The 22,514-nt window shown below is 39.7% G+C and overlaps 1 protein-coding gene across 3 annotated transcripts in view; it reads right to left on the bottom strand.

Annotated features, from left to right (window-relative positions):
• The window catches only part of KIAA1549 (KIAA1549 ortholog), a 155,578-nt gene that overhangs the window by 89,427 nt on the left and 43,637 nt on the right, over nt 1-22,514 (bottom strand). The window lies entirely within an intron of this gene.

Here is a 22,514-nt window from a genome sequence, read left to right as displayed (position 1 = left end):
GACACATGGAAAAATTTTTATAACTGGGTCAAAAACCAAAAAGAATAGCTGTACAAAATAAAAAGCAAAAGAAAATACAAATATAATCCAAATATAGATGAACAACACTTTATTTATTTGCTGATAGATTCTTTTTACTTGTATTATTAATAATAATAATATTAATAATAGGTGTATAATTACACTGATACGAATGACCGTGAATATACAACAACACAAACTGTAGAAGAAACAGTGGGGGAGGGTGGAGGGAAGGGTATATATGTTATACTGTCATATAACAGACATCTTACAGTTGTACTTACAAATAGACAATACAATGCTCTGTTTTTGTGTTTTTAATATGTATATAATTTAATAAAAATCTATTTTTAAAAAAAGTTGTTATCCTCACTCTAAGGCAGAGGTCTTCAAACTTGGCAGCTTTAAGACTTGTGGACTTCAACTCCCAGAATTCTCCAGCCAGCATAGTCTTAAACTTGCCAAGTTTGGGGATCCCTGCTCTATGGTGTCAAAATGCTAGGTTATTGATTCACTAACCCCGTGTTTCTCAATTATTTTCTGTCACACACACACACACCCAGGAAGAAGTAAACATTTCACGCCCACCCCCCTAAACTCTCAGCCGAGACAATTGTTTGCAATATTCAGGACATTTTCACTGAAAAAACTCAAGCGGCTTATCAGCATGATTGGGGTGTAATGTGCTTAATGACACTTTAATTTATTTGGCTTCATGCTGTCCGCTGCCAACATTATTAGACATAGTAAACATACCACTCTTTCCTCGTCTTCCACCATAGTCACAATGAAGCCAAGCACTACATACACCACCACATTTCCTCATCTTAGCTTTTGGGAGACTTATATTTGTCTCATTATCTCCATCTCTCTCTTCCTTTCTTTTTATCCTTGTTAAATATTTATCCATGGGGTCTCTTAAAAGTTTGTTATCTGCACTTCATATCTCCTGCTCTGTGCTGTGTGCTATTGTTCACTGCAAAATACTCCTACACCCTGTAGCAAAAAAAGAGCATGTTCCCTTGGATCATGCGCCTCCCCTGGCATTGCTCCGCGCGCCCCGGGGACGACAACCCACTATTTGAAAAATACTACAGTAACCCAAGAGCTGTCTATGTAGAAATTATATACATATGCAATAATCCTCAAAATATGCTGCTTCCAAGGCTATCATGTTCATGAAATCTTTTCACCAAAGATTAAGGGAGCTCTTGAATCCTGAATCTTAAGAGTCCCATATGATGTATTACACTGAAAGGCTCAGTCAGTTGACAATTAGCATTGATCAGATCGTCTTATCAGCATTGCCAGCTCTTCTTATCAGCATTGCTCTCCCACATAAGCTCAAGATATAATTATAAAATATGAGCTTTCCTACTTCAGGAAGTGTGCTTATACTCCATTCCACACATTTCCCACTCAGTTTCTGCTTTCCAAAGGGAAAAAAATATATTCTTAAAAAAGGGAGAGGATACCCTAAGATGAAAGCCAAATCAACACACTACTTCTGTCTGAATTTTGCAAGTACATTTAAATATGTTTTTATAACCTACATAATACTATCAAACTATTTTAGGAAAAATTCCAAACTCATAAAACACGTAGTTTCATTTGCATAGTCTACGTTCAACACATTCTTTTTCCTTTCTAGCTTCAAGATATTTATTGGCATTCATGAGTGAAGAAAATGTAGAAATGCAGATACAGTGGTCCCTCGATTTTCGCGGGTTCGAACTTCGCAAAATAGCTATATCACGGTTTTTCAAAAATATTAATTAAAAAATGCTTTGCTGTTTTTTTCCCTATACCACGGTTTTTCCCGCCCGATGACATCATACGTCATCGCCAAACTTTCGTCCGCCTTTAATGAATATTTTTTTAATAACTTTAATAAATACACATGGTGAGTAATAATCTAAATGCTTGCTAAGTGAATGAGAAATTGCAGTTTAGGGGTTTAAAGTGTTAAGGGAAGGCTTGTGATACTGTTCATAGCCAAAAATAGTGCATTTACTTCCGCATCTCTACTTCGCAGAAATTCGACTTTCGCGGGCGGTCTCGGAACGCATCCCCTGCGAAAATCGAGGGAACACTGTATTCCAAATGTGTAGGCTTTCTTCCTTCAGCTACTAAGATTTCAGGACTAGATATATGGCACTCTGTATAAAATATTTCCCAGATTCTGAGAAATTGAGGTATTAGTCCTTTTTTGCTTGTCTGATAGCTTCCAATTTGGACTTTCTCTAAACCTCGCATCCTGGATATAAACTGTTTCAACTCCTACCCACAAAACGATGCTATAGAGCACAGCACACCAAGACAACTAGACATACAAATACTTTTCCCGAATGCCATCACTCTGCTAAACAAATAATTCCCTCGCCCCTGTCTGTCAAACTATTTACTAAAACTGCCTTACTATTACTATTAATCTTTTCATTGTTCCTATCACCCAACTCCTCCCACTTATAACTGTATGATTGTAACTTGTTGCTTGTAGCCTTATGATTTATATTAATATTGATTTTTTTCCTGATTGCTTATTTGAACCCTATGACAATCATTGTGTTGTGCCTCAATTCTTGACAAATATCTTTTCTTTTATGTACAGTGACAGCATAAGCACCAACGTCAAATTCCTTGTGTGTCCAATCACACAGAATTCTATACTTTTAAAAAAAACCCTGCTTATTTGGGTAAGGGCTGAAACTAACAATTCAGCTGGTCAACTTTATCTTCTATGGTGGAATTAGTCACACACACACACACCCATTATTCTTTTTCCTACTACACACACTGACAGTGGAGGATAACAAGTCAATAATACCTCTGTGAAATAAGTTCTACTGCTATTGATTTTTGTCCTGGGGGGAAAAAGTCTAGATGGAAGAGTTGGATTTGTTGAAAGGCAACATTTCATTTGGAGTGAAGAAGCCTGGCAAACCAGGAATGCATTGGATTCCTCAGCAAATAAATCTATATGGAAAAGTTCCCCTAGGAATAGCCATTTGTTACTTAAGGACAAAATAAGTTTGGGAAAACGATAGCATGTATGCCAACTTGCACTGATCCTCTCTTCAGTTAAGACCTCTAGTGAGAGTGGAAAGAACATAGTACCATGTATATGAAGAGTTAAATATTAAGTCCATTCTTAATAAAATCTACAGATGTTTTGTCTGTTTTTTAAAAGTCCAACAGTGATTGGTTCATTTATTAAAAATTCAGAAATTGGTCATTTTATAAATAAAACAATTAGGATGGAAAACAGTATTCATTTCCTAAAGCAAATATGATATCTCAGGTACCAGTCCAACACCGTGGCCACTGTATGATGGATCCATGATGGCGCAGTGGTTAGAATGCAGTACTGCAGGCTGCCGATCAGTTTCCGGTCAAAGTGTTGGTAATGACCTGTAAAGCCCTACATGGCATTGGACCAGAATACCCCCGGAACCGCCTTCTACTGCACGAATCCCAGCGGCCGATAAGGTCCCAAAGAGTTGGCCTTCTCCAGGTCCCGTCAACCAAACAATGTCGCTTGGCGGGCCCCAAGGGAAGAGCCTTCTCTGTGGCGGCCCCGGCCCTCTGGAATCAACTCCCCCCGGAGATTAGAACTGCCCCCACCCTCCTTGTCTTTCGCAAATTACTCAAGACCCACCTTTATCGCCAGGCATGGGGGAACTAAGACATCTCCCCCAGGCTGTTATACTTTAGGTTTGGTATGTATGTGTTGTATGGTTTTTTAATTGTTGGGGTTTTATATATCTTTTTTATTATTAGATTTGTTCTATTGTTCTATTGCTTTTTTATTACTGTTGTGAGCTGCCCTGAGTCTTCGGAGAGGGGTGGCATACAAATCTAATAAATTATTATTATTATTATTATTATTATTATTATTATTATTACTTTTGCTGACTACGGCTGCTGTATACTATATGGATGCACAAGGCAACACAGACTTTTGAGGAGGAATATTAGAGACTTTTCTGCATTTCAGAAAAGTGCACATGCAATTGATTATCTACTGTTTTCCTCTATTTTAACACTTTCTTGGAGCAAATTATTCCCACACATTTTAATTCATACCAATTATATCTAGTGCGTGTACATTGTTTTGCCATGTTTATCAATTTCGCATCAAATTGCTCATTAAACAAGAAAAATATTATCTTTGATTTCTAAAAATCAATCATTGGTACACAGAGGCTAGTTAACTCCAGATCATGAGCGAAGTATTTATTTATTATATATTAAACCAAATTGTATACCAACTCAAACACAGATGACTTCAGGCAGCTTACAACAGTAAAATCCGTAACATAAGAAAACCATAAACTCTAAAATCCCCATCCCACTTCATGACAGCATAAGTGATTTAACTTCCAGGATGGACACAACATGAACTGGATCTTTATGTCATCTTCTCTTATTTTTAGACTTCAGCTTCTTTCATTCTTGTTTAATAATATGTTCAAAAAGTATAGAAGGAAACACAAAATTATTTTATATATTATTTAATAGAAAAGAAAATTGCCAGAGAATAGCACAAGCTTCTCAACCAGCCAGAACCTGCCATAACACATTAAAGCGAGCTTGATCACAGCTGTCAGCATTTTCCACTTGAAACAAGATAACCTACACTGATTCTTCATCTCGTGTTTCCATACTTTGGACTAGTTGCATCCTTTGAATAAACAGCTTAAACTTCTAGTTCATCATAAGAACTTATTGTATACACATTCCAGAATGAACTTTTTCTTCCTTTCTCTCTCTCTTTTTATTTCTTGCCTTCTTTCATAAGAACATAAGAAGAGCCATGCTGAATCGTACCAACGCCCACGAGTCCAGCATTCTGTGTCACACAGTGGCCCACCAATTGTACATGGGGATCTTGAGCAGAAAGGGAAGGCAAAACCCTCCTTTTCCCTTGATGCCCAACAAATGGTACCCAAGGGAATCCTGCCTGCCTCAACCAACATAGAGGTAACACTTGGACATCCGTTTCAATAACCATCAATACACTTGGCATCCATGAATCTGTCTAATCCTGCCTTGAAACTATCCAGGCTGACAGCTGTCATGATTTATAACTGTATATTCAAAATTTATATACATTTGAATTGATATCTGCACAGTCCTTTTATTTTATGTATCCCCCATTTATCTTCAATAAAGATTATATTTTCTTTTAAAAAATGAACTAGAGTTCAAAAACAAGTATTTCTCTTTGCTTTGTGGAATAATCAGCCCAAATAATAAATAAATAAATAAATAAATAAATAAATAAATAAATAATAATAATAATAATAATAATAATAATAATAATAATATTTGGGTATACTGGGGTGATTCAAAAGAAAAAAAACATATAAAACTCTTCCCTGGTACAGGAGATGTTGTGGCCTAGAGATGAAAAGCTACTGCCTTATAAGCAGACTGTCCAGGTTCAAATCCCGGTAAGGGATTAAAGCCCTTCATGGCATCGGACCCGGTTATCTCCGGGACCGCCTTCTGCCGCACGAATCCCAGCGACCAATTAGGTCCCACAGAGTTGGCCTTCTCCGGGTCCCATCAACTAAACAATGTCGTTTGGCGGGACCCAGGGGAAGAGCCTTCTCTGTGGCGGCCCCGGCCCTCTGGAACCAACTCCCCCCAGAGATTAGAATAGCCCCCACCCTTCTTGCCTTTCGCAAGCTTCTTAAAACCCACCTTTGTCGTCAGGCATGGGGGAATTAAGATATTCTTTCCCCCTAGGCTTCCATAATTTATGTATGGTATGTTTGTATGTATGATTGGTTTTTAAAATAAGGGTTTTTAGCTTCTTTAGTATTGGATTGTCGCACATTGTTTTTTATTACCGTTGTTAGCCGCCCCGAGTCTACGGAGAGGGGCGGCATACAAATCCAATAAAATGAAATGAAATGAAATGAAGGGTACAGCTAGCTGATGAGAGCTAAATAGCTTGAAATAGATCTATACTAATCTCCCTTCATTTTCATTACAAGCAAAAATATGTTACACATATACAAAAATAAAATACCTGCCTGGAGGGGCTGAGAGACAAAAGGGAAGCAGTATGCTCCCATATTTGGGTATATTATAGGTTAAAGTTTGAGGGAAACAGAGAATCTTGCCCTAATTGAATCTGCACTTGGTGGAGGGAAAGGAAACAATAGAGAAAATAGTCAGGAATAGATTAATCCAACTCAATTTTGTGCAAAGAATGCTAACTGGACCTTGGATAAAAGATGCCTTTAAAAAGCTGCTCTCTGTTCAATACAGTCTTGTTATGACAGATGGTTAGTAGGCATGAGAAATATAATAGCCTCTTATTTCACCCAGTGATGAGAACAGGAACAGGCAAGGTATCATATGAATGTTTTTGACTATGTCTACTGTTTGATGCTTTCACAGCCAGTCCCTTTTACTGGTTACAGCCTGTCCTTTATCCTGCATTTCCAATATGACCTTGGGTTTAGGATTTCCAGCAGCACCACTTCAATTATTTACCTGACTTGCAATAGATCTTTCATTATATTGGAAAAGTATTCTTCGTCAACAAATATAGAGACGTGCCTTCCTACACTTTGAAGGACGTATGTTTTTTCATGTCTTGCATCTATCCAAAGCTAACTCAATTCATGTACCTGAATCACAGAATATGTAGCATTCTTGGATAAAAAAGGTCATTTCTAAAATGACAGCGTCCTCCAAACAGTTCAGACTTTATCGATTACTCTGAATTTTTTATTTGAGCAAGCAGTAGCTTGCTAGGCTACCAAGCAAGTTCTTTCCCCCACCTGCTGCCTGATCCTTCTAATACAGTGGTACCTCTACTTACGAACTTAATTCGTTCCATGACCAGGTTCTTAAGTAGAAAAGTTTGTAAGAAGAAGCAATTTTTCTGATAGGAATCAATGTAAAAGCAAATAATGTGTGTGATTGGGGAAACCACAGGGAGGGTGGAGGCCCTGTTTCCTCCCAGGAGATTCCTAGAGAGGCCCCACAGAGGCTTCTCCCTGCCTTTTCTCTGGCCCTGTTTCCTTCCAGGAGATTCCGAGAGAAGCCCCATGGAGGCTTCTCCCTGCCTTTTCTGGCCCTGTTTCCTTCCAGGAGATTCCGAGAGAGGCCCCACAGAGGCTTCTCCCTGCCTTTTCTCTGGCCCTGTTTCCTTCCAGGAGATTCTGAGAGAGGCCCCACAGAGGCTTCTCCCTGCCTTTTCTCTGGCCCTGTTTCCTTCCAGGAGATTCCGAGAGAGGCCCCATGGAGGCTTCTCCCTGCCTTTTCTGGCCCTGTTTCCTTCCAGGAGATTCCGAGAGAGGCCCCATGGAGGCTTCTCCCTGCCTTTTCCGGTTACAGTTTTGGGGGCTTGGGTTTGTAAGTGGAAAATGGTTCTTGAGAAGAGGCAAAAAAATCTTGAACACCCGGTTCTTATCTAGAAAAGTTTGTAAGTGGAGAGTTTGTAGGTAGAGGTACCACTGTACATAGATCATGCATGAATCATGCACATTTTACTGCATTCTACTGCATATGCCAGTTTGTGTTGGATTGAACAAACTTTTGCTTGTTAAGATATTCATGCCTGGGAGAGCCAGTAGTAACAAAGTCAGCCAATAAAAAGGCATAGCAACTAACTCAGCAAATGAGAGTTAAACACTTCTGAATCTGTGCAGAGAATCAAAACTGGAACTTAAGTTTAAGGCTGGGCGTGGCTTAGTTCATTCGGCACTCTCTTCTCACTCTGTGCTCTCTGAACTGTGAACGAGAAGCTGCTTGTGTTTCACTTTTAACTGTTGCTACATTGAAGAACTCTGCTAATGGTATTGTAGGTGTATGTGTGTGTGTGTGTGTGTATGTGTGTGTGTGTGTTATTGAGTTTGAAGTATCTATGTGTGTTGGCAGAAAATGCTGAAAATATGCTGAAAAAATTATTACTCTATTTATAACAATAACATTCTGCAAAATGTATGGATTGTATGTTGTCTCATTTGTCAAGAAGCCTCATTCTACCTCCAAGCTCTTGACCTTCGATGGATGGAATGAAAGGGAAAGGGGAACAAAGACTTGACCGTTTCATAACACTCCCATGGCAACAATCACTCAGAATTTTTATTTCAAATAGCAATAAGAAGTGCCCATTATAACTCTGATTCCACTTTAAATGCAGCTGAGATTTTTATGACCTTTTTTTGTCTCTTCACCTATCTTTACCTATGAGCCTCCATGGTGCAGTTAGAGTACAGTACTGCAAGCTACTTCTGCTGATCACCGGCTGCCAGCAGTTTGGCAGATCGAATCTCAGTAGGCTCAAGTTTAACTCAGCCTTCCACCCTTCCAAGATGGGTAAAATGAGGACCCAGATTGTTGGGAGCAATATGCTTACTCTTTGTAAACTGCTTAGAGAGGGCTGTAAAGCACTGTAAAGTGGTATATAAGTCTAAATGCTATTGCTATTAACTATTCCTGCATGTGCAATAATCAGAACAAAGGAAATGACAATGAAGTGATGATTCTATTTCTACTTCAGCTGTACGCCAACTGTCTGCAAAATGTTGGGTTACTACTGGATTTTTGCTTTATTTGGCTTCCCCCCACATTTCAAATTATTGCCTTATGGATGAGTGGAATACTAGCAATTTTTATTTTCCTCTTTTGTGTGAAGAGGGTGTGGAGTGTGAAGAAGAGCTCCTGCTGCTTTAAAAATATCTCCCTCCCTTCCCCTGCTCACAAGGCAACTTTTAACGGTTTATTTATGATGCCTGTCTGCAGGCATTGCTTAGAATATATGTATTCTTTGACGTCACGAAGACGTCCTTCCTGGTCGGCCGAAACGTGGCCTCCAGGAAGGCCGTCTTCGTGATGTCAAAGCAACCGATTAGGTCCCACAGAGTGGGCCTTCTCCGGGTCCCGTCAACTAAACAATGTTGGTTGGCGGGCCCCAGGGGAAGAGCCTTCTCTGTGGCGGCCCCGACTCTCTGGAACCAACTCCCCCCAGAGATTAGAACTGCCCCTACTCTCCCTGCCTTCCTTAAACTCCTTAAAACCCACCTTTGCCGTCAGGCATGGGGGAACTGAAACACCTCTCCCGGGCATGTACAATTTATGCATGGTATGTTTGTGTGTGTGTTTGTTAGTAAATGGGGTTCTTTTTAAATCTTTTTAAATATTTTAAATTTATTTGGATTTGTCATGAATTGCTGTATCTTGCTGTGAGCCGCCCCGAGTCTGCGGAGAGGGGCGGCATACAAATCTAAATAATAAATAAAATAAATAAATAAATAAATAAATAAATAAATAAAGCTCCACCCATGGAATTCCCTATTGGGATTCCCCACCTCTGTTTTCCCCCCTTGCACGCATTAATCGCTTTTACATTGTTTCCTATGGGAAACATTGTTTCGTCTTATGAACTTTTCGCCTTACGAACCACCTTCCGGCACCAATTAAGTTCGTAAGACGAGGTATTGCTGTATATACATATATACATATATATATATATATATATGTATCACATGTTAAAAAAATTAAAAACATATATATATATTTGTTTGTTTTTGTAGATTTTCACGGGTACAGGTATGACGATCTTGGCATATTCGGGTTTCTTCCCGTGTAGGATTCAGAAATTTCTGGCGACGTTTCGATGAGGTCCCACTCGTCATCTTCAGGCTGGTGCTTCTGTCCTTGTTCTAGGGCGAACACCTATGCCAAGACCGTCATATGTATACATATATTCCATTCAAGTCACTACAGAGGAATACACAACAATATCACAACTACCGGGAAAAACCACTCACTGCAAAATTGCAAGCATGTTCCCTTTTCATCGTCAAAGTTGGCTTTCAAAAGTAATCTTCTATAAAAACTGCTTACATTTAGGGTTTGGGGTTTGTTTTTTTGCAAATAGCATATATTCTGGAAATACAGTAGTAGCTGGAGTAGCATATATTCTGGAAATACAGTAGATAACAATGGATGGTGATTATTTTACAGGAGGGATGGGGGCAGGGCTGACATGACTTTTAGCAATAGCATTTAGCATTTAGACTAATATACCACTTTGCAGTGCTTTTACAGCCCTCTCTAAGTGGTTTACAGGATCAGCATATTGCTCCCAACAATCTGGGTCCTCATTTTACCCACCTAGGAAGGATGGAAGGCTGAGTCAACCTTGAGCCAGTGGTGAGATTTGAACTGCTGAACTACAGATAGCAGTTAGCTGAAGTAGCCTGCAGTGCTGCACTCTAACCACTGCACCACCCTGGCTCTCACCCCATACTTTTGCTGCTTCCTGACTTGCATTTGGCAGGGGATCTTGTCCTGGTGTGAATCCTATCATGTCCTGAGGGCCATGTCTTTTTTGTTGCAGATAAGTTGGCCCAACCTTTGTCTTATAGATAGGTTGGCAGCCTCTGTCCTACACATTGGGAAGAAGAATCTGAACTTCAAATACGAACTGAATAATCAAATTATCACAGATAATCCCCACTCGGTTAAAGACCTTGGTATACTAATAACAAAAGATTTAAGTGCCAAAGCCCACTGCAACAATATAGCCAAGAAGGCTTCAAGAGTTGTAAACCTAATCCTATGTAGCTTCTGCTCTGGCAATCTCACACTACTTACCAGAGCTTACAAAACTTTTGCCAGACCCATCCTCGAATACAGCTCATCTGTTTGGAACCCATATCGCATCTCAGACATTAACACCCTTGAAAATGTCCAAAGATACTTCACCAGAAGAACCCTTCACTCCTCCACTCGAAACAGAATACCCTACGAGACTAGACTTTCAATCCTTGTCCTAGAAAGTTTAGAACTAAGACGCCTTAAACAAGATCTAAGTATTGCTCACAAGATCATATGCTGCAACGTCCTGCCTGTCGGCGACTACTTCAGCTTCAGCCACAACAACACAAGAGCACACAACAGATTTAAACTTAATATTAACCGCTCCAAACTTGATTGTAAAAAATATGACTTCAGTAACCGAGTTGTCGAAGCGTGGGAACTCATTACCGGACTCCATAGTGTCATCCCCAAACCCCCAACACTTTACCCTTAGATTATCTACGGTTGACCTATCCAGATTCCTAAGAGGTCAATAAGGGGCGAGTACAAGTGCACTAGAGTGCCTTCCGTCCCCTGTCCTATTGCTCTCCTATATCTCCTATACCTTTCTTCTATTCCTATATCTCTTCTTCTATTCTTTCATTGATATGTTCTATTACTATATCTTCTTTTCTATTCCTTCTTAGATATATTTTACTATGAGTATCTCCTCTATAACCTTCATCATGTATTTTACTATGTGTATATAGATATACTGTATACCCACTAAAACCATCATTGTGTATTGGACAAAACAAACAAACAAACAAACAAACGAATGAATGAATGAATAAATAAATATCTCTGGGTTGGGGGGGGCAGGAAGATGATTTTCTCCTTTAGGGAAAATATAATATTCTGCCTTTTTAATATTTCCTAGAATATTTCATTTTTCTAAGAGAGGGGTGGGTGCTAACCTCCTACAGTACAATGTAGTTAACTTGGCAATCCTACTGCAATATATCACAGTCTATTAATTTTAGAGTTTATACACTTCAAGTCACATGGCTACAGCTGATGAATGTTCTGCACTAAAAGGTTTTCATCCACATGCAAAATGCATCTTAGAAATGGTGTTCATCCATTAATTGACAAAAGTTGGTACAGAAAGATTTGGTAGAATTACTTAAGGTTACACAGTCTATTTTTATTGCAAGTCTACCTGCCGATACTATAAAGCAAAGCAAATTTCAGTAAAAGAAGAAAAGAATGTGAATCATTCTGCTTATTAAAAATCCCTCTTTATACACTAGAGAAAAATGTATGCAATAAACCACATATATGTAGGTAGAGCCCTCTACCACGCTACTGCAAACCTTGGCAAATGTAAGCATGCCTTATGGATTGGATTGGGTTGGAAAGAAATCCACTCAATTATGAAAACTAACTAGATTGATCTGTCCAGAGTGAACTATAAAGCAAGTCACATAGCAAGATCAGCAAAAAGAGAGAAATTAACATGCAATCAGAAGTTATGCAGAAAATCACAAACATCTTTAAAAAAAAAAGAAACCATCTTTCACTCTATAAAAGGTTCAACAGAGAACCAGGGATAATGAGTGAGGTCAATAGTAGCCCTTGGAGAGTGGGTGAGTCATATATAAAATCACAGGCTCTCAGTTTAATTCCTAACAGAAGTGACCCAATTTAAAATCCTTCAGATGAACCATAGCACAGATCACTCATCTAACATTCCTGGATACCTTAATGCACCTCTGGGATAGAGATGCTACTCTAATAACAGACTTGTGTTTTTTTGCAGTTATTTCAAATCACTTCAAGTTTAACTGTTGGAATATTTGGACCGGGAGTCACTGCTCAAAGTCACTCATGCCCTCATCACCTCGAGGCTTGACTACTGTAACGCTCTCTACATGGGGCTATCTTTGAAAAGTGTTCCCACAGAGTCGGTCTTCTCCGGGTCCCGTCAACTAAACAATGTCATCTGGCGGGACCCAGGGGAAGAGCCTTCTCTGTGGCGGCCCCGGCCCTCTGGAACCAGCTCCCCCCGGAACTCAGAATTGCCCTCACCCTCCTTGCCTTTCGTAAGCTCCTTAAAACCCGCCTCTGTCATCAGGCTTGGGGGAACTGAACTACCCTTTCCCCCCCAAGGCCTATACAATTTATGCATGGTATGTTTGTGTGTATGTTTGGTTTTTAATAAGGGTTTTTAATTATTTTAAACATTAGATTTGTTATATGCTGTTTACTACTGTTGTTAGTGGCATACAAATCTAATAAATAAAATAAATAAATAAATAGTAAATAAAGGAACAAATAGCAATAGCAATAACACTTAGATTTATATACAGTGAACCCTCGAGTTTCGCGTCCTCGAGCATCGCAAAAGGGCTATTTCGCTAGTTTTCAACCCGGAAGTAAACTCCACCATCTGCGCATGCGTGCCCTTCCACGCATGCGTAGATGGTGGAGTTTCCCCGCCGGGCAGAGGCTTCCCTGGGTCTTCCCCCTCTTGCCCCGGTAAGACCCCAGCGGCGGTGGGCTGGCGGGCGGCACGCGCGAGCTTGGGGCAGCCTAGCTCCGCTTCCCAGCTGGGAAGCGGAGCCGGCAACAGCGTGGGCGGGCGGGCGGCGCGCGCGAGCTTGGGGCAGCCTAGCTCCGCTTCCCAGCTGGGAAGCGGAGCCGGCAACAGCGTGGGCGGGCGGGCGGCGCGCGCAAGCTTGGGGCAGCCTAGCTCCACTTCCCAGCTGGGAAGCGGAGCCGGCAACAGCGTGGGCGGGCGGGCAGCGCGCGCGAGCTTGGGGCAGCCTAGCTCCGCTTCCCAGCTGGGAAGCGGAGCCGGCAACAGCGTGGGCGGAAGCGCGCGCGCACCCCAGGCGCGAGCAACGGGGTGGGCGGGCGAAGGGCGGGCGGCAGTGGAAGTAAAAACACCATCTGCGCACGCGCAGATGGTGTTTTTACTTCCGCACCGCTACTTCGCGAAAAATCGATCATCGCTTGGGGTCCTGGAACGGAACCCTCGCAATGATCGAGGGTTCACTGTACTGCTTCATAGTGCCTCTCTAAGCAGTTTACAAGTCAGTCTACTGACCCTGACAATCAGGGTCCTCATTTACCAACCTTGGAAAGGTGGAAGGCTGAGTCAACCTTGAGCCAGTGAGGATTGAACTCCAGACTGCAAGCAGAGTTAGTCTGCAACATTGCATTCTAACCATTGTACTCCCATGGCTCACAGGTTGAGATGGGTGGCTGCAGAAATCAAATAAATATATGCAAGGTTGCCAAGCACGACTACATTCACATGAACTACACGGGTCTCAAGAAAGCTCTTGAATTTCTGGTTGCTATTCTTACCAAAGATCCAATAGCAAACACTAAGGGAGGCTCTATTTACTGATAGGAACAATCACAGAAATTATTCCTGATAACGATTTGCCCTATAAATATCTCATAAATTACAGTCTTCAACTTATAACACTTAGTGACAACAGCACTGAAGAAAGAACTTATGACCATTTTTCACACTTATGACCGTTGCAGCATGTCCATGGTCATATGATCAAATTTCAGACGCTTGTCAACTGGTTCATACTTAGGATCGTTGCAGTGTCCCAGGGTCACACGATCCTCTTTTGCAATCTTCTAATAAGCAAAGTCAATGGGGAGGCTGGGTTCACATAACCATGTTATGTCAGGGTTCTGGCCAATACCCTAATACAGGGGTAGGCAAAGTTGGCTCTTCTATGACATTATTATTATTATTATTATTGTTATTATTATTATTATTATTATTATTATTTATTAGATTTGTATGCCGCCTCTCTCCGAAGACTCGGGGAAGCTCACAACAACAATAGAAACAATATAACAGTGAAACAAATCTAATACTAAAATAAAACATATCTAAAACCCCAGCAATTTAAAACCATACAACACATACATACAAACATAAAATATAAAAGCCTGGGGGAGAATGTCTCAGTTCCCCCATGCCTGGCGATAAAGGTGGGTCTTGAGTAATTTGCGAAAGACAAGGAGGGTGGGGGCCGTTCTAATCTCTGGGGGGAGTTGATCCCAGAGGGCAGGGGCCGCCACAGAGAAGGCTCTTTCCCTGGGGCCCACCAAACGACATTGTTTGGTCGACGGGACCTGGAGTAGGCCAACTCTGTGGGACCTTATCGGCCGCTGGGATTCGTGCGGTAGAAGGTGGTTCCGGAAACTGATCAGCAGCCAGTGCAGGCCACGGAGTGTTGCAGAAACGTGGGCGAATCTAGGGATCCCCACGATGGCTCTCGCATGATTGGCTCAGGAATTCTGGGAGTTGAAGTCCACAAGTCATAGAGGAGCCAACTTTGCCTATGCCTGCCCTAATAAAATCAGGAGCCTCTAACCACTTTGCAAGAAAAATCCAGGGTTTTATTAGGAGTTCCATGTTGGCATGTCAGTGGTTCTCAACCTTTCTAATACCACAACCCCCCTTAATACAATTCCTCATGTTGTGATGATTCCCAACAATAAGACTAGCACCAATTCTCCCAACAGAGCTTTAAGCTGATTGGCAGGAAGGTCAGAGGGACACCCCCACTGTGAATACCTGATTGGTCAGATTGTCAGATTTGTTCCAAGGCACCAGAATAGAAGCTTTAAATTTGTCTTAGGTGACCCCATGAAACAGTCATTCGACACCCCTCCCCCAAGGGGTCCTGACCCCCAGGTTGAGAACCACTTATTAAGTGAAGCCAGCTCTGATTTCACCCTGTTTGCATCTTGCCTCTGACCCTGTTTCTCCCTGCTCCCAAGGTGTATCACCAGTTACATTCCCCATGGAAGCAATTTTGCTGGTTGTAGATTAGATTAGATTAGATTAGATTAGATTTATTGGATTTATATGCCGCCCCTCTCTGCAGACTCGGGGCGGCTCACAACCATGGCAAAAACAGTACATAGTGACAAATCTAATATTTACCAATCTAATTACAGTTTTAGGTTAAAAAATTCATAAAAGCAACCCCAATATATATAAAAAACAAGCACACAATCAATCATACACCAAAACAACATGGGCAAGGGGGAGATGTTTCAATTCCCCCATGCCTAACGGCAGAGGTGGGTTTTAAGAAGTTTATGAAAGGCAAGGAGGGTGGGAGCTATCCTAATCTCTGGGTGGAGCTGGTTCCAGAGGGTTGGAGCCACCACAGAGAAGGCTCTTCCCCTGGGTACGGCCAGATGACATTGTTTAGTCGACGGGACCCGGAGAAGGCCAACTCTGTGGGACCAAACCAGTCGATGGGATTCGTGCGGCAGAAGGCGGTCCCGGAGATATTCTGGTCCGGTGCCATGAAGGGCTTTATAGGTCATAACCAACACTTTGAATTGTGACTGGAAACTGATCGGCAACCAATGCAGACTGTGGAGTGTTGGAGTAATATGGGCATACTTAGAGACGCCCATGATTGCTCTCGCAGATGTCATTCCTTCCAGCCATTGCAGGTCTCCATGGAAATGGCCTTGAATTCAGACAGCTAGGATGTGTTTTGTTTTGACAGAGGTGTGAATTCCTCAGTGCAGCTGCGAGGCATGATCTCTAATCCCTCTGTCTATGGCAATTTGGGAACAGGTCAGGAAAGCGTTGTGAGTTGAAATGTTACTAACAACTGTGGGAAGAAAGATCATAAAATGGGGCCAAATTCACTTAAAGAATGTCTCATCTGGCAATGGAAATGTTGGGCTCGATTATGGTTGTAAATAAGGACTATCTGAACTGCTTTGTTGAATTTACCATACGTTTGTATCTATTGTGTGTTTGTGTATTGTTGTGGTTGACGCTGAAGTAGTCATTGACAGGAAGGACATTGTAGCAGATAATTTTACGTACTACGTTTAGGTTGGTTCGAAGACTGTGAAGTTCTAAGTTGTCTAAGCCCAAAATTTCGAGTATGGTAGCATAAGGTAGTCTGTTGCGGGCAGAGGAGTGGAGGACTCTTCTCGTGAAATATCTCTGGACTCATTAGATTGTATTAATGTCTAATATGCAGTGCAGGTTCCAGATAGATGAGCTGTATTCAAGAATTGGTTTAGTAAAAGTTTTGTATGCCCTAGTTTGCAGTTCAATATTACTGGAGAAGCAGCTACGCAAGATTAAGTTAACAAATCTTAATGTTTATTTTATTTTTTTATTTTATTGTTAGAGTTGAAAGGGACCATGCAGGTCATCAAGTCCAACTCCCTGCCTGAGCAGGAATCCTAAAGCAGCCCAGCCAAATGGCAGTCCAATCTCCTCTTGAAAGTGTCCAGAGTTGGGGAGTTCACAAACTCCGCAAGCAGGTTGTTCTACTGGTTGATTGCTCTGACCGTCAGGAAGTTCTTCCTTACTTCTAGGTTGAATCTCTCCTTGGTCAGCTTCCAGCCGTTGTTCCTCGTCCGGCCCTCTGGTGCTCTGGGGTCTTTTTGGCAATGTTGTTACAGTGGGCTCTGGCACTTAGATCATTAGAGATGAATACTCCAAGGTCCTTAACAGAGTGAAGGTCATCTATAATATTGTATTTTTTTTGCCAATGTGTAAGGCATAGCATTGGTTGGTTGAGATTTGGAGTTGCCAATTGTTTGACCATTCTGACACATAGTCAAGATCTTTTTGTAGGGTAGCAACATTGGCGGTGGTGCTGAATATTTTACATCTTCAGCGAAGAGAACGTAGTTGCTTACGATTGCAAAGGCCATTTATGTAAAGTATAAAGAGTGTGGGACCTAGAATGCTATCTTGGGGGACACCGCTGTTAATAGGTGCAAGGTTTGATAGGGCGTTTCCTATTTTGACTATTTGTTGCCTATTTGATAAGAATGTAGCTATCCACTTACACAGGGAACTGGAAGTGCTATAAGGTTTTAGTTTTTGAAGTAGTTTGTCGTGTACCAAATATTTTATTGCTCCAGAAGATAGAAATAAAGCTGGTAAAGAGGAAACAGATTTTGGCTAAATGTCATGAGGTATATCAACAATAAATACTTTTGACAAGTTGGAAGATGCTGGACTTTTATTTTTAAAAAAGCAGATGGAGTCAGCAATGCTTGACTCTCATCTTCAGATCTCAGATTAAACAGGAATTGATCTACATGACCTCAATATTTTCTTCCAATGTTTTTGCTGTACTGATAGCAAAATGCATTAGTTAATTACATAAGGTCTATGGAGATTCTCAATCATCCAGGTCATGGTTGTCCGAAAGGTGCTTTTTCAAAGAGGCAACTGGACTTTGAAGTTTTTCTTTTAAGATGTTTCACTTAACAATTCTGGACTAAGTTGTGTTTGTAAATTGGGGATTACTTGCAGATTATTGAAGTCCACTGTAACTTCAAATACTGTAGTTAGTAAGCAATAGGTTGTAAACCAAGAATTACATGTAAACATAATGTTCACTTTGACATTCACAAACTTCAAATACTTGACTTGTCTAAACTCTCCATTGTATCATATAGTTTTACTGGCATTAAATAATTTTTTAAAAATCCCCTCTTTATAGAGGCAACCAGATACTATTTGCACAGATATCAGAACTTTTAAAAAGACACCAATCTCTTTTACACTAAATATGTAAAGATACTGATCCAATGGCTATTTCAATTAAATAATGTTATCTGAAGAACCACATTCTTCCATTCTGACTAACTCTCCTGAAAACTTACGGATAAGAATATTTTTAGGTGACTAAAAGTCAAATAGTTAAAATAAAGTCACTTTCAAAACAAGTACCAGGGGCGATTTATCCCGGCTTTACAGAAAGACACAGCTTCTCCCATTTATGTAAAAAGTGAACAAGGAAAAGAACTAAAGAAACAAAACATTTCCATCCTAATTGGAACATTTGAAAACAGAGAGTTCAATATTGTTGTTACTGTAATCGCCTTATAAATAAATCTTACTAATCAGAACTCTTGGGAATTATCTACTTGCTCTTAGGGATTACCTACTTCTAATTGAAGCTGCTATTAGAGGCCTAACATACCTGTTCAGTTCACTAGTATCTTTCCAAGTTATTCATAATTTACTAAGATGCAAATAGCACAACAATGATGGTCATTAAAATTTAGCTATATTGTCACATGAACTTTTCAAAATTTGCAGAATTTTGCCATTCAATCACATTTGTAAATAGACTTGATAAGAATATAATTATAATGTAAAGATAAGAGCATCTGCCATTTAATTCCACGGGTATGCATTTTGGCTGGTCTGAATAACATTTTCAATTAACTATCATTTTACCTAACATTGTTGATTTTCTAAGGACATGTTTTATTTAGAGCAGGGGTGTCAAACTCATGGCCCATGAGACAGATGCGTGATATATTGGCTGTGCCTACCCCCATTTTAGTGAAGGGTGAAAAAGGTGGAATACATCATGTGGCAATGTGTCATCGCGAGTTTGAGAAAGAGGAATAAAAGGATCACAGATACATCAATTTACCATTTTGGAGAATGTGTATCCTCATGACGGAAAAGATAACTTGTTAAAGTTAGTGCCTATCTTTCCCAAGAGTAAAGATCTCATAGATCAATAAATCAAAATGTTATTAGTAGAGATTTCCAAAATGTTTCAAGTTTCAAGTAGATTGTTTTAATTTTTATTTATTTTTTTATTTGATTTGATTTGATTTGATTTGATTTGTATGCCGCCCCTCTCCGTAGACTGTTACTGGAAAGATCTTGATTCTAGCATTTAGCAACAGCATTTAGACTTATATACCGCTTCATAGTGCTTTTATAGCCTATTGCCTCCCTCATTTTGCCTGCCTCGGAAGGATAGAAGGCTGAGTCAACCTTGAGCCAGTGGTGGGAGTTGAACTACTGAACTACAGCTAGCAGTTAGTTAAAGTAGCCTGCAGTGCTGCACTTTAACCACTGCTCCACTCTGGCTGTTCTGTCTTGGTTGTTCAAGAATTATTCCAAGCTCCAAACAAATGATTACGTAAGAGTTCAAATCAGGGCTATTTCATTTTTTGAGTATTTTGTACTAGGTTTTCATTAAGGGGTCGTTGATGCTCTTTGAGCTTGCTTGTTTTCTTGCCAATATTTCATTACCCTAACTAAGTAACATCAGTGATAGATTTCCACTAAAATTGGAACAGTTGTTTCCTGAAACATTTTGAACATCACTGATTATTAGTACTATACATTATATGTAGTCCCTTAAGCAGAACGAATGTAGGATTTTCTATAGCTTTGGTTCACAAAGAATGCATAGACTCCTCACAGAAGGTCAGGAGACATCATCTGGTATAAAATGACAGTGCCTGATTACTGAATAATGTGTTGTTCAAATCCATATATTACTCATTCTTTCCTTTCGCTGCAAATTCATTTTTAAGCCTATTGCAAATGTTTGCTCTTGACTTTAAAAAGTGCTAAATGGCATAAGACCCAATTATTTGCTGGATCATCTCAACTGCTATGTACCCATAGTTAAAACAAAACGGAGATGTAATGCCAACAGCAGGCCCCCAAGATCGGTCATTTTTGATATGGGTTTTTGTAATCCAGACATGAGTTCAACAAAGTTCCTATGTTGCAATTGCTAAGAGCATAGTCCCATGGCTTTCTATTTTAAAATCATTTTTGTAACATTTCATTTTTGAAAATTGCTTTATTCTTGTCTTGGCATAAACAGTGGTACATAATTTCTGTCCCTCCCTGGAATTCCCTGAATTATTACAGAGGCAAGTTTCTTTGACAAAGTTCTTTAAGGAAAGATAGATTTTTAAAAAAACACAACCAAACCCTTTAGTCTTCCTTTTATTCTGTAAACAATTCCCTCATTGGCAGCTCTTCCCAAATATGTTTTATTTTCTACCTAGTGGTTTTCTCAAAGACATTAAGTACATTTGAATAACTTGGCTTTCTAATATACTTTGTAGATTTAGAGATTATCATGAAGAAGTAATAACATCATCTAGGAAAAATCCTTATTTATCATATCTGGTAATTATCACTTTTTAAAAAAATTTATCCTAGAAAGTTGCCATCAATAACAGAGGAGAAAACGATGACTTTTAATTTATTTATTTTTATTTATTGGATTTGTATGCCGCCCCTCTCTGCAGACGGGGCGGCTAACAACAATGATAAAAAACAACATGTAACAATCCAATTTAATAAAACCACTAAAAACCCTTATTATAAAAACCAAACATACACACAAACATACCATACATAACTTGTAATGGCCTAGGGGAAGGAATATCCTAACTCCCCCATGCCTGGCGACAAAGGTGGGTCTTGAGTAATTTGCGAAAGACAAGGAGGGTGGGGGCCGTTCTAATCTCTGGGGGGAGTTGATTCCAGAGGGCCGGGGCCGCCACAGAGAAGGCTCTTCCCCTGGGGCCCGCCAAACGACATTGTTTGGTCGACGGGACCCGGAGAAGGCCAATTCTGTGGGACCTTATCGGCCGCTGGGATTCGTGCGGTAGAAGGCGGCTCCGGATGTATTCTGGCCCAATGCCATGTAGGGCTTAATGTTTCCAAGCAAAGATTTCTGGTGGAAGGCAGATTCTTTTTAAATAAAACTAACTCTTCAATAGATCTACACTCTATATACCATAATATCATCATCATAAAATAATTAATATAGTTATAACGATAGAAATGAATTATACATCATTAGAATGCTCTGTCTTTTGGAAAACACACATTATATGACTGAAGAAAAGACCCAGCCCAAATGTTTTACAACAAGCAACATGAATTTTATGGTTGTTGTTTTTTAAAAAAAATAGAAGATTGCGATACATTTTATTTCCCATCTTTAAATCATCTTTGGAGAAAGTCCTGGCTGTGGTTCTTACTCTTCAGACACCACTGACAGTATCACTATTACTTGGAATATGATGTCACTTTCTAGCAAATGAAGGGGAGACAGAGAAAAACTCATTGCCTTTTTCTCTTCCCACTCAAGTAATTTCACGATTCCAAAATAATGCTTCATTATTAGAAAAATCTGTATAGTGAAACCTTTACAGATGGTTCTTTTTACAACTATATTCATCACAAAAACAGCCTCGACAGCCTGGCTCACTGCGTGCTCCATTACACACAGAACTCAACAGATTTCAGCTTGCAAAACTTGTAGTCATAACAATTAAGATTAAAGGACAGAAACTTTTTCCATAGTAGCTATTTTCTTCTTTAAAAATAATAGTCAGGAAATATAATTTTTATTCAATATGTTATATACAATATACCATGGTGTGTGCATGTATATATTTTATTTATTTATTTATTTATTTTTTCCAATACACAATGAGGGTTTTAGTGGATATATATCTATATACACATAGTAAAGTACATGATGAAGGTTATAGAGGAGATACTCATAGTAAAATATATCTAAGAAATAATAGAAAAGAAGATAAAGTAATAGAACATGTCAATGAAAGAATAGAAGAAGAGATATAGGAATAGAAGAAAGGTATAGGAGATATAGGAAAGCAATAAGACTAGAGTGCCTTCTGTCCCCTGTCCTATTGCTCTCCTATATCTCCTATACCTTTCTTCTATTCCTATATCTCTTCTTCTATTCTTTCATTGATATGTTCTATTACTATATCTTCTTTTCTATTATTTCTTAGATATATTTTACTATGAGTATCTCCTCTATAACCTTCATCATGTATTTTACTATGTGTATATAGATATATACCCACTAAAACCCTCATTGTGTATTGGACAAAATAAATAAATAAAATAAAATATATGTGTGTGTGTTAAAAAATTTTTTAAAAAAATACTAGACAGCCATATCTCAGCCACGCACCCTCCAATTATTCAATGTATCAAGAAATCACCAGATTGGGACAATGTTAAAACAATTCAGCTAAAGTCAGTCAAACTACAGAGAGAAAATGAAAGCATCCTTTTATGAAAGCAC

The sequence above is a fragment of the Erythrolamprus reginae genome, chromosome 6 (assembly GCF_031021105.1).
Source record: "Erythrolamprus reginae isolate rEryReg1 chromosome 6, rEryReg1.hap1, whole genome shotgun sequence".
Classification (NCBI taxonomy): Eukaryota; Metazoa; Chordata; class Lepidosauria; order Squamata; family Dipsadidae; genus Erythrolamprus; species Erythrolamprus reginae.
This window is presented reverse-complemented; position numbering and strand designations above follow the sequence as displayed.